At 45.3% G+C, this 11976-nt stretch overlaps 1 pseudogene; it reads left to right on the top strand.

The window, feature by feature from the left end:
* The first annotated feature begins 978 nt into the window (after positions 1-978).
* The window catches only part of LOC133357730 (transforming growth factor-beta-induced protein ig-h3-like), a 54630-nt pseudogene continuing 43632 nt past the window's right edge, over positions 979-11976 (top strand).

Here is an 11976-nt window from a genome sequence, read left to right as displayed (position 1 = left end):
CTTTTATCGCTTCATTTTGGTGATTTTCGATACGTTTTTTGGTTTGGCCATGTTTGTTTGTTGTAGTACAGAGTTAGACTGATGGCCTTAATCTAAGTTGTCTTGTGGTTGTTGTTGTTGTTTGACTTGCATCCCACTGGGATTTTTGCACATTTTTGTGTACGGTGCTTTTTCTGCAATATTTTACTGTCTTTTCTTGGATTTTCTGTTTGCACTCACTCACATAGTCACTTTAAGATGTTTTCTTGTTCATGTTTTTGTTTATTGTTTGTTGCGGTTGCACCCAACTTTGAACTTTGAACTTTCTTTGTGGCCAGGTCGCTTCTGAAAAATACGCGAATGCCTTCAGTTGGGCTTCACCTGGTAACATGAAAAAAAATCTTAGTTTTAGTTGCATATTTTAAAGTGATTTGTTTACATTTCGATTTAAAGCTTTCGTGACGCTGTTTTTCAGACAACTCTGAGCACGGCTGCTTGCGTTGTGGCCGAAACGTCGTGAGAATTGTATTTTATTTTGTTTTATTTTTATTATTTTATTATTTCCATTCTACGTGACTTCACCGAAAGAACCAAGAAGATTTGCATCTGTTGCCGAGACCCCACTCTCTTCGGTCGCGTGTGCTTAGGACCCGTCACGTGGGGCCATTTGGAACTGGGAGCCAGACGCGAGCTTCTTGCTGGGTTGGGTAATTCATCGGAGGCTCCGTTCATCAGCTCTGTCGCTTCAAGTATTTGGCGACCGTGCACATTTCATCAGGGTAATCGCACGGGTGAATTTTTAAATCGCCCCCCTTCCACCCCATCGCCTCCTCCTATAACCTCAAATAACCATTCACCGCACAGCTGTTCGTGTATCTGTTACATTATTACACAAACCGTTAATCTTGAAAACATGTGACACACAAAAACGAAAAATGTTCCCCTAAAGCAAGCGGATAGGGCCCGGCGGGAGGGGGGGGGGATAGGATTGCGCTTAAATGGCATGTTGCTAAAAGATGTGGTTTTTCAGATTTTTTTGGGGGAAAACTCCAGAAAGTGGGTTGAGTCTCTTGGGAGAAAGTAAGAGGCTCGCGACGATCGTGAACTCACTTCGCCCGTAAGCCGAGCCAACAAACACAAACCAGACCGCCTTATCTGCTACTAAACCCAGATACAGCTCCGCCGTGCCTTGTTACATCGCCACCTGAACACTCCAAACGCCAACTCCACACTCTCGCAAATCACCGCCGCTGCTGCTGCTGCTTCTGTCGCTGCTGCTGCTTCTGCTGTGAACCGCGTAATCCCAAGTTTGGCATCTCCCCACGTGGGCGAACATGGAGCGTCGAGCGGCCGCGACAATGCTGGGCGTCTTGCTGGCGCTGTGCGCGCTCTTCACCTTGCCGGGGACGGCCGAGGGGCAGTCCTCCTACATCGACCGCCTGCTGCTGCACAGCAGGATCCGCGGCAAGGATGAAGGGTAAACAACGCTGGGCACACGCGCACGCGCACGCACGCACGCACGCGCACGCACGCGCACGCGCGCCACCCACACGCGCGGCACGCAGACACACACAACGACAATTGTTCATCCGCAAAGCCCGGACCAAGACTGTTGGTCGTTAGAGCGCAGCGCCTATGAAGCAGAGGTCGCAAACGGGTTTTTAGTTTCCTTACCCGTACCCGGCCGCACCAGGGTCGCAAATGGGTACCCGTGCCCGTACCCGGCCGGGTAAGGGTACCCGTACGCTACCCGTACCCTACCCGAAATGAGTGACAAACGGTTACTCACCAGTGACTCACGGCCTACCCGTAACCGGCCGCACCAGGGTCGCAAACGGGTACCCGTACCTGGCCGGGTACAGGTAGCCGGGTATCGGGTAGGGTACGGGTATCGGGTACTCGGTTGCGACCTCTGGGATGAAGCCACGTTGCAGGCGCGGGTGGATTGATTCTAGGAACTTGAATTGTGAGAAGAGACAAGACGTTGGGAAATGAGTGACAAACAGTTACTCCTAGATTTGAAGCTTTCGTGACTGCAAGGATTCATACTCTTAGTTCTTTTGGTAAAGTCACATAGGTAAAAAAAATTAAAATTAATAAAAACAGTGACTCACCAGTGACTCACGGTCTACTCGTACCCGTACCCGGCCGCACCAGGGTCGCAAACGGCTACCCGTACCCGTACCTGGCCGGGTACGGGTAGCCGGGTATCGGGTAGGGTACGGGTATCGGGTACCCAGTTGCGACCTCTGCTATGAAGGGGGGTGGCCAGGATCACCCTGGCCGCCTTTGTCTCTCTAGTTGCGATGTTTCCACACGGCATGCGGGTGCTCATTTTAAGGCCGAGTCGACCTAGGGGAGGCCCGGGACCCGGTTCATATAATCGTCGCCAGTGTTGACCGTGAATAGGGAATGGAACCCGGGTGGTCGGTTTCGTAGCGCGGCACGCTAACCGCTACACCACCGCTCCCCTTCACTGACACACACACACGCGCGCGCGTGCACGCACTGACACACACACACACGTGCACGCACTGACACACACACACATGTGCGCGTGCACGCACTGACACACACACGTGCACGCACTGACACACACACATGCGCATGCACGCAGATGCTAACGTTGGGCAAACGTTGGCACGCGGTTGGAATTTGGTGGACCCAACGTTCCAAGTTGAACTGGGCACCTGCCGAGACCGGCAACGCATAGGAAGGATGTGGAGTGAGCAGTAGCAATACCTGCCCACGTGTTTTTGTTCCCTTGTTGCTCTCCCCAGACTTTGATTTTTACGCACGGTCATCGGGCACTCGGGGTGTGGTGTACGCACGTATGTAGAACTTCTTTCGCACCGTGCCTAGCCAAACCGTTCCAAGCAGAAGGACAACACACCGCACACGAAGAGAAGTTCTAAGGGAACGAGTGTGTCAATCTGGTGCAGTAGCACTCAGTGGCGATGTGGGACCTCTTTTTGCCAGTGTCAAAACATAAGAATAGGTTTTACCCTCTCTGGCAATTAAACAGTCGTGTCGAGATGTGATAAACACCGAACAGAAACTTTTTGCAAGGAATCTTCTGCATTAACGACACGTACTCGTGGTGAACATGCAAACAAAAAACACGCTCTGATTATAATTATATATGACATTGTCTTTGAAACCGATTGGTCCACACCAGGTACAGCTTTCTTTAGAGCCGAGTCTCAAACAGTGTTAGACCAGAAGACAACGCCACAAGGCGAACAGCACAAAGCCTCCAGCGGCTTCGTAACATCGGCAAGAAGCGCGTTCCAGACGGCCGCGAAAGCGCATCTGACCGCCGTATTTGTTCGAAGGCCGAGATGATGATGATGACCGGAGTTCACGTGATGACGGATTCTCACTTCTTGACGACATCAGCGAAGTTGTCGTCGATGTGCCCGTCTGGCACGGGGGGAAGTCAAAACCAGCTCGCTGGAATCGCAGGGCCCCACGTGGACAAACGCAGCAGTAGCAGCAGCAGCAGCGGTGGCAGTAGCAGCAGCAGCAGCAGCGGTGGCAGCAGCATTAGCAGCAGCAGTAGCAGCAGCAGCAGCAGCGGTGGCAGCAGCAGCAGTAGCAGCAGCGTGCACGCGCACACGCGCACACACGCGCCTTGCAAGAGGTGTGATCACTTGCACGACTGCCCCTGGCTTGCCACGACCGCTAACCCTTCTTTTTAAATCCTTTATATTAAGTTCGCTTGCTTGCTTGCTTAGGACCGTGCAAAATTTTCGCTCGTTTTTTAACCCACTTCCCGTGATCCAATCGAGCTGACATTTTCCACACAGACTCGTTGTTTGTGACAATTAATTTTCGTGAAATTTTTTTTTCCAAAATTTTACACTGTTTAGGGAAAACAAATTAAATATTTAATTACCAATTGCTTAATACTGGCAGACAATCATCTGACCCATAGATTGCAGCCATCTCAAGCCAGAGGACGAGAGGACTCGAGCCGCCACGCATATAAAGGATTTATAGTGAAAAACTTTGTTTTTACGGGTTTACTTGTTAAATCCTTTATATTAAGTTCGCTTGCTTGCTTGCTTAGGACCGTGCAAATCTTTCGCTTGTTTTTTAACCCACTTCCCGTGATCCAATCGAGCTGATAATTTGCACACAGACTCGTTGTGCGTGACAATTAATGTTCGTGAAAAAAAATTCCTAAATTTTACACTTTTGAGGACAAAAATATTATATTTAATTACCAATTGCTTAATGGTGCAATGCAATCATCTGACCCATAGGTGGCAGCCATCTCAAGCCAGAGGACGAGAGGACTCTAGCCGCCACGCATATAAAGGATTTATAGTGAAAAACTTTGTTTTTACGGGTTATACTTATTTGTTTTCTAAAGATACGGCCGTGAATTTTGTCAACCACCCCCCCTACCCCCCCCCCCCCCCCCATCGATATCTTTGACGGAATTTTTAATGAGATCGGGAAACTCTTCCCACGGACCGTGTCCGTAATTTGTGAAGAGCTCACTTCTTCTTAATTTTGGAGCTTTCGTGACTGCAGGAATTATTCTTTGGTTCTTTCGGTAAAGTCACGTATAAAGATATACGTGACTTCACCGAAAGAACCAAATAATTATTCTTACCTTGTCGTACAGCCTGCCGATGTAGATTGCAGAGCCAACACTTGCATCCCACTGGGATTTTTTGCACACAGCGTTGGTGTACGGTGATTTTTTTCTGCAATGTTTTGCTGTCTTTTCTTGGAATTTATGTTTGCACTTGGTCACATATTCACTTTAAGATGTTTTTTTTTAAGTTTTTGTTTGTTGCGGTTGCACCCGATTCAAGAGTCGAATGGCTCACAGGGCTATACCTAATACATGAGCTTGAACTCGACGATAATTTCAACGGTAGGGTGGCCAAGCCACAGATGACCGCGTCAGCAGGAGCAGTAGCGGAGTAGTGTATCGGCCTTGATGTCTCCTTATTCTTATTTGTGGATTGCGAGGTATTGTGTGGTTATATGGGCAATGTTAGTCTATGGGCAGTGTTGAGTCTATGGGCAGTGTTGAGTCTATGGTGCAGTGTTGAGTCTATGGGTAGTGTTGAGTCTATGGGTAGTGTTGAGTCTATGGGCAGTGTTGAGTCTATGGGTAGTGTTGAGTGTATGGTGCAGTGTTGAGTCTATGGGCAGTGTAGAGTCTATGGATAATGTTGAGTATATGGGTAGTGTTGAGTCTATGGGCAGTGTTGAGTCTATGGTGCAGTGTTCGTCTAAGGTGCAGTGTTGAGTCTATGGTGCAGTGTTGAGTCTGTGGTCCAGTGTTAGTCTATGGATAGTGTTAGTCTATGGTCCAGTGTTGAGTCTATGGTGCAGTGTTGAGTCTATGGTGAAGTGTTGAGTCTATGGGCAGTGTTGAGTCTATGGGCAGTGTTGCGTCTATGGTGCAGTGTTGAGTCTATGGTCCAGTGTTGGGTCTATGGTGCAGTGTTGAGTCTATGGGCAGTGTTGAGTCTATGTGTAGTGTTGAGTCTAAGTAAAGTCTTCTTCTTGTCGAACGGCCGATGTAGCTGCAGAACATCGACTACAATTTCACATTTAGGTGTTCAAGTCACAGACAACCGCATCAGACGGACGTCTCCTTTGTCCATAATCAACGTTTTTGGGTTTAGATCGCGTTATTTATAAATGTGTCGTAACCCTCCACCACCCGACACGGCCAATCAGTAAAAAAGTGTCACGTTGACAAAAGACAAATAGTTCACTGCCTTAGCCCACCGGTGTGTTGAAGCGTGAAACCACAACATTTACAATTTTAGTTTTTTAACACTGTCCATAGACTCAATACTACCCATAGACTCAACACTGCCCATAGACTCAACACTGCCCATAGAATAACACTACCCATAGACTCAACACTGCCCATAGACTCAACACTGCCCATAGACTCAACACTGCCCATAGACTCAATACTGCCCATAGACTCAACACTGTCCATAGACTCAATACTGCCCATAGACTCAACACTGCCCATAGACTCAACACTGCCCATAGACTCAACACTGCCCATAGACTCAACACTGCCCATAGACTCAACACTGCCCATAGACTCAACACTGCCCATAGACTCAACACTACCCATAGACTCAACACTGTCCATAGACTCAATACTGCCCATAGACTCAACACTGCCCATAGACTCAACACTGCCCATAGACTCAACACTGCCCATAGAATAACACTACCCATAGACTCAACACTGCCCATAGATTCAACACTGCCCATAGACTAACACTGTCCATAGACTCAACACTACCCATAGACTCAACACTGTACCATAGACTAACACTGTCCATAGACTCAATACTGCCCATAGACTAACACTGTCCATAGACCCAACACTGTCCATCGACTCAACACTGTACCATAGACTCAACACTGCACCATAGACTCAACACTGCCCATAGACTCAACACTACCCATAGACTCAACACTACCCATAGACTCAACACTGCACCATAGACTCAACACTACCCACATTTTTTTGTAAATGTGGTGGTTTCACGCTTCAACACACCGGTGGGCTAAAGCAGTGAACTATTTGTCTTTTTGTCAACGTGACACTTTTTTACTGATTGGCCGTGTCGGGTGGTGGAGGGTTACGACACATTTATAAATAACACGATCTAAACCCAAAAACGTTGATTATGAATAATTTTGGTCACGAAAGCCTGCCACGTTCCGGATGACCGCAGTCGCCACACCACTAACGGAGAGTTTGTGTCGTAAGATGCCGTTGTACATTTTCATGGAGCTGTCTGTGGCTTTGCGACGTGCGAGAAAACTTGTTCTGGAAACTGCAAGCAGCTGCCAGAGCTGCTTTGTGTTTCGAGCCAAGATGACTGCATGCGGTAGAGAATGCTTCAACGTTTTTGGATGATCGCATATTATTGTTTTTATTCACGTGAGATCGCACCGGATGATGTCTGCTTGTCAAAAGGCTTCGCGTGAGCGTGCCAGATAAAATTTTACGGGGGGTTTTTTGGGGGTTTAATTTCAAACGCACGTTTCGTGCGCGCGTATTGTCTTTGGCGGCACACGATGAGCAGAGTGTAAGCCGAGGGGTAACTTCGCAGTAAACGCGGAAAGTTGAGCTAAAGATGCGCCCACGTTGACTCAACAGTTCCACGCGCACGGCCCAACGTTGGCCTAACGTTGGGCCATGAGCTTGAAGGTAACCTGCCCCACTTGGGGCATGAGCTTGAAGGTAACCTGCCCCACTATGAGATGTTAACTACCTCGCCTGGTATGCAGGAAGTCGTGAATTCGATCCCGACCCTGACGCCTGCTGTATATTTGGAGTTTGCGTGTCTCTCTCTCTCTCATCATCATCACGGTGGCTAGGAGATGTTGACTCCCTCGCCTGGTGTGCAGGAGGTCGTCAGTTCGATCCCGACCCTTGACGATCCAATGTTTTATATTTGGAGTCTGCGTGTTCCCTCTCCCCGTGGTCACGTAGATTTTCCTCCGGGTCCCTCAGGTTTTCCCTCCCACATTTAGAATCAGCTTCACGCGTTTTTTTAAATCCTTTAAATTAAGTTTGCTTGCTTGCTTAGGACCGTGCAAATCTTTCGGTCGTTTTTTAACCCACTTCCCGTGATCCAATCGAGCTGACATTTTGCACACAGACTCGTTGTGCGTGACAATTTATGTTCGTGAAAATTTTTTTCCAAAATTTTACACTTTTTAGGACGAAAATATTATGTTTAATTACCAAATGCTTAATGGTGCAATGCAATCATCTGACCCATAGGTGGCAGCCATCTCAGGCCAGAGGACGAGAGGACTCGAGCCGCCACGCATATAAAGGATTTATAGTGAAAAACTTTGTTTTTACGGGTTATACTTGTACAGTATTTGGCTGCTGTCGTGCGTGTCCACGTGACGACGTTGATGACTCAAATTTGTTGAGCTATCATTTGTGACAGCCATGAACGCTTCTGGAAACAAAGAGCCACAACACCAAAGAAACATTAAATGATCTCAAACACAACTGTCGGCAGTGGCAGAGCATGCTTGTCAACAAGGACACTCAATTGATTTTGATAATGTTGAAGTGTTGTGTAAAACGAATTATTACTGGCCAAGACTAATTAGAGAATCCATTGAAATTGAGAGAAACAGAAAAAAATTAAATCGCTCTGACAGCTACAGGCTTAGTGCGGCCTGGAAGCGTATTATCAAATAAATACAATTACAATTCCTTATAAGGGAAACAAATAGCAATGAATAACAATTGAATGATTACCAATCTATATAATTACAATACCCTCCCCATCTTTGCCTTGAATCACTGCACCAGATTGAATTGAATTAAATGATGACGTCACCCTGATGCTGCTCTATTTAATGTAGTGTAGTAGTGTATAGTGTAGTGTAGTAGTGTATAGTGTAGTGTGTAGTGTAGTAGTGTATAGTGTAGTGTAGTAGTGTATAGTGTAGTGTAGTAGTGTAAAGTGTAGTGTAGTAGTGTATAGTGTAGTTTATAGTGTAGTGTAGTAGTGTATAGTGTAGTGTGTAGTGTAGTAGTGTATAGTGTAGTGTAGTAGTGTATAGTGTAGTAGTGTATAGTGTAGTGTAGTAGTGTATAGTGTAGTGTGTAGTGTAGTAGTGTATAGTGTAGTGTATAGTGTAGTGTAGTAGTGTATAGTGTAGTGTAGTAGTGTATAGTGTAGTGTATAGTGTAGTGTAGTAGTGTATAGTGTAGTGTATAGTGTAGTGTAGTAGTGTATAGTGTAGTGTAGTAGTGTATAGTGTATAGTGTAGTGTAGTAGTGTATTAGTGTAGTGTATAGTGTAGTGAAGTAGTGTATAGTGTAGTGTAGTAGTGTAGTGTAGTAGTGTATAGTGTAGTGTATAGTGTAGTGAAGTAGTGTATAGTGTAGTGCATAGTGTAGTGTAGTAGTGTATAGTGTAGTGTAGTAGTGTATAGTGTAGTGTATAGTGTAGTGTAGTAGTGTATAGTGTAGTGTATAGTGTAGTGAAGTAGTGTATAGTGTAGTAAATGATGACGTCACCCTGATGCTGCTCTATTTAAGAGCGGAAGCAACAGGAGAGCTTCACCATTCTTGCCCGATGAAGCTGATTGTAATTATCAGCGAAACGTCGGACTACTCAAATTTTAAAATGCTGTTGATGCTCTCTTCAGCACACCGGTGGGCTAAAGAAGTGAATTAATTTGTCTTTTGAAAACGTGACACATTTTTTACTGTTTGGCCGTGTCGGGTTCAAGTTCAAGTTCATGTATTAGGTATATAGCTCTGTGAGCCATTCGGCTCTTGAATCGGGTGCAACCGCAACAAACAAAAAACAAAAACATGAACAAAAAACATCTTAAAGTGAATATGTGACTGAGTGTAAACAGAAAATCCAAGAAAAGGCAGCAAAATATTGCAGAAAAAGCACCGTACACCAACGCTGTGTGCAAAAATCCCAGTGGGATGCAAGTCAAACAACAACAACAACAACCACAAGACAACTTAGATTAAGGCCATCAGTCTAACTCTGTACTACGACAAACAAACATGGCTAAACCAATACACTTTTCGAAATCACCAAAATAAATCCATGAAAGCAATAAAAAAACAATCATAGGGTGGTGGAGGGTTACGACACATTTATATATAACGCGCTCTGACCCAAAAAACCTATATTATGAATAGCTTACCTTGTTAAAAACAACCAAAAAAATGCGTTTCAGAGGGCGGTGGGGCTCGATGGCTGACGGATAAGAAATTAATGATCGCTGGGGGATTTTGTGGCGCTGGCCACAGCCCGAATGTGTGTACCGTGCAGATGGTGACCAACACGAGGAAGACGTTCTATTCTTCCTGCCAGACGTGGTACCGCAAGATGGTCTGTGGCAACCCCACGTGAGTAACCCAAGGCCTTAATTTTAATAAATATGCTCAAAATGTCCCCCCCCCCCCAATATGGTGCTATTAACAATATTTAAAAAAAAAAATAATTGCTATGCTATGTAAATAAAAAGAACAATTTGCTAAACCTTGGCCACAATAAATGGACTTTTTCATCTTCACTATGGGAACCTCATTTGCCAGTAAAAATATGATAATTGGTTTTTTACCCTTCTATCTGGCAACAAAACTGACACCTTTTTACAAGGAGTCATGTTTGTATAGACCGCAATACCTGCAGTCATCTGGTCCAACCCATGTGAGACTAGGCTCTATGGAAAGCTGTCTCGGGTGTGGACCAATCAACTTCAAGGACAGTGCACATCATCAGAGTTATGTATTTTGTTTGTATTATGACTGCAGGTATTGCGGTCTATGCAAACATGACTCCTTGTAAAAAGGTGTCAGTTTTGTTGCCAGATAGAAGGGTAAAAAAAAAAATTATCATCTTTTTCATCTTCTTGGTTCTTTCGGTAAAGTCACGTAGAATGGAAATAATAAAATAATAATAATACATTTACATAATAAAATAATTCTCACGACGTTTCGGCCACAACGCAAGCAGCCTGTTCTTCACCTGAGGACGGCTGCTTGCGTTGTGGCCGAAACGTCGTGAGAATTATTTTATTATGTTTTATTTTTATTATGTTATTACTTCCCTTCTACGTGGCTTTACCGAAAGAACCAAGAAGATGAATCCCTGCAGTCACGAAAGCTTTAAATCGAAATTTTATTATGTTTTATTTTTATTATTTTATTATTTCCCTTCTACGTGACTTTACCGAAAGAACTAAGAAGATTAATCCCTGCAGCCACGAGAGCTTTAAATCGAAATTTAACTGGACTTTTCTTCATGTAACAATGAATAGATTTCTGTGTATACGATTGTGGTTATGGTTGTACTTTATTAATCCCTAATCTCAGCCAATGCATACAATGAAACAAGAAAATATAAAAAAAAACAGAGCAATGCAATACAATACACTATTATACATTTTTGTAAAAATAAATAAAAAGTCCATCCCAAGTGTTAGTAAATTTTTTTATATTTTAGGCAGGAAATTAGTTTTCAAATTTAGATTGTTTTTCTGGGGGGGCCCTAGACCCCCTGGAAGATTTGGTCCCCCCCCCAATATTGACTCCATGGCTACGGCCTTGGAGTAACCCCCCCCACCCACACCATACCAACACAGCCGCCATTCGTCACTAAGTGACGGTGACGTCACCACGGGGCCTGTGCCAGGCCAGGTGCACTTTGAGGCCACGTGAAGTGTCGAAGGCTCGCTGATGACAGGAGGTGTCGTAACAGACCCAGCAAAAAACAGACCCAGCAGGCACTGTGGGTTGACCGTCTGAAGTGCCTACTGGCAGATGCACCCTGCATCTGCCAGTAGTCGTTTTATCTGCCAGGGGCTCCGCTCGTTGTTGTGAGCGTCGCTCCTCTTGCCTCCAAGTGCCCAGTGGCGTCCTTTACGAGCCTCCTCCGCAAGAGGCCTACCTTGACACCCCTCCGCTCACGCAGCCATAGACACCAATCGGGCATGGGGGCCGTCCATAAATGACGTCACGCACCTAGGGGAAGGGGGGGGGTCAGACATTTGTGACGATGTGTGACGAGGGGGGGGGGGGGGAGAAATGTGACGTCACATCAAAATGCGCAACTTTAAATAAATATAGACAACACGTTCTACTTAATTGAATAGACTTTTTAATAAATGTCTCCTCCTACAACATCAGAGTGCAGCGCCACATTAAATACGCACTACAATGACAATAGTTTAAAGCGATTTGAAGCATTTCGATTTAAAGCTTTCGTGACTGCAGGGATTCATCTTCTTGGTTCTTTTGGTAAAGTCACGTAGAAGGGAAATAATGAAATAATAAAAATAAAACATAATAAAATAATTCTCACGACGTTTCGGCCACAACGCAAGCAGCCGTCCTTCACCTGAGGACGGCTGCTTGCGTTGTGGCCGAAACGTCGTGAGAATTATCTTATTGTGTTTTATTTTTATTATTTCATTACTTCCCTTCTACGT

The sequence above is a fragment of the Lethenteron reissneri genome, chromosome 59 (assembly GCF_015708825.2).
Source record: "Lethenteron reissneri isolate LAM-NWPU_2019-01 chromosome 59, ASM1570882v1, whole genome shotgun sequence".
NCBI classification, from domain to species: Eukaryota; Metazoa; Chordata; class Hyperoartia; order Petromyzontiformes; family Petromyzontidae; genus Lethenteron; species Lethenteron reissneri.
Note: the sequence above shows the minus strand (reverse complement) of the source record. Positions and strands in the feature narration are given on the sequence as shown.